The following is a 1,734-nucleotide window of genomic DNA, read 5'->3' on the forward strand; positions in this document are numbered from 1 at the left end:
ATTGAATTTGTCAAGATACATAACTCCCAAATATGTATCACTTGTACGTTTATATTATTTTTCCCAAAATTTTTACATTGGGCTCTGTCATTTGCCTAATTTTAAAGCCCAAAGGCCTAATGAGAAACATTTCCCAACAATGAAGCCTTTCATTTAGACCCACTCAAAAGGCTTATATAACCCTTACATCAAACCCTACATCCACTCTGTTCGTCACTACTCAAAACCCTAACGCCTCCGCCACGCCAGGTATTTCAGTCTCTCCCTTTCTCCTTTTCATGCATTTCATTAACCTAACAAATTGTCATTTTTCTGCTAATTTGTGTAAAAAGAGTGTGATTTTGTTGCTAAGTTGTGTCAAAAAATTGTGATTTTGTTGCTAAATTGTGATGTTTCTGCTAAGTTCTGTTAAAAAAATGGTGATTTTTCTGCTAAGTTCTGTAAACAAATTGTGATTTTGTTGCTAAGTTCTGTAAAAAAATTGTGATTTTGTTGCCAAGTTCTGTGAAAGAATTGTCGTTTTGTTACTAAGTTATGATTTTTCTGCTGAGTTCTGTAAAAGAATTGTCGTTTTGTTGCTAAATTATGATTTTTCTGCTAACTTGTGGAAAAAAATTGTGATTTTGTTGCTAAGATCTGTTAAAATATTGTGATTTTTCTGCTAATTTGTGTAAAAGAATATTAATTCTGTTGATAAAATGTGATTTTTCTGCTAAGTTCTGTTAAAAAAAATTCGTGATTTTGTGTAAAAACTTGTTATTTTTCTGCTCTAAGTTGTGTAAACAAATTGTGATTTTGTTGCTAAATTGTGTTGTATTTTTTTCTTTATTTACTTGTGTGCAGTTTGTTAGTGAGATCTCTGAGCAAAAATGGCGAAGTCGAAGAACCATACTGCACACAAGTAAATAAAGAAAAAAATACAACACAATTTAGCAACAAAATCACAATTTGTTTACACAACTTAGAGCAGAAAAATAACAAGTTTTTACACAAAATCACGAATTTTTTTTAACAGAACTTAGCAGAAAAATCACATTTTATCAACAGAATTAATATTCTTTTACACAAATTAGCAGAAAAATCACAATATTTTAACAGATCTTAGCAACAAAATCACAATTTTTTTCCACAAGTTAGCAGAAAAATCATAATTTAGCAACAAAACGACAATTCTTTTACAGAACTCAGCAGAAAAATCATAACTTAGTAACAAAACGACAATTCTTTCACAGAACTTGGCAACAAAATCACAATTTTTTTACAGAACTTAGCAACAAAATCACAATTTGTTTACAGAACTTAGCAGAAAAATCACCATTTTTTTAACAGAACTTAGCAGAAACATCACAATTTAGCAACAAAATCACAATTTTTTGACACAACTTAGCAACAAAATCACACTCTTTTTACACAAATTAGCAGAAAAATGACAATTTGTTAGGTTAATGAAATGCATGAAAAGGAGAAAGGGAGAGACTGAAATACCTGGCGTGGCGGAGGCGTTAGGGTTTTGAGTAGTGACGAACAGAGTGGATGTAGGGTTTGATGTAAGGGTTATATAAGCCTTTTGAGTGGGTCTAAATGAAAGGCTTCATTGTTGGGAAATGTTTCTCATTAGGCCTTTGGGCTTTAAAATTAGGCAAATGACAGAGCCCAATGTAAAAATTTTGGGAAAAATAATATAAACGTACAAGTGATACATATTTGGGAGTTATGTATCTTGACAAATTCAAT

At 31.1% G+C, this 1,734-nt stretch overlaps 1 long non-coding RNA gene across 1 annotated transcript; it reads left to right on the forward strand.

Annotated features, from left to right (window-relative positions):
• The first annotated feature begins 83 nt into the window (after positions 1 to 83).
• On the forward strand, positions 84 to 897 carry LOC107853926. The gene is made up of 2 exons (XR_007050724.1): positions 84 to 249; positions 844 to 897. It is a non-coding gene; the product is annotated as an uncharacterized LOC107853926 (long non-coding RNA).
• Positions 898 to 1,734: the final 837 nt, after the last annotated feature.

The sequence above is a fragment of the Capsicum annuum genome, unplaced genomic scaffold (genome assembly GCF_002878395.1).
Source record: "Capsicum annuum cultivar UCD-10X-F1 unplaced genomic scaffold, UCD10Xv1.1 ctg60178, whole genome shotgun sequence".
Taxonomy (NCBI): Eukaryota; Viridiplantae; Streptophyta; class Magnoliopsida; order Solanales; family Solanaceae; genus Capsicum; species Capsicum annuum.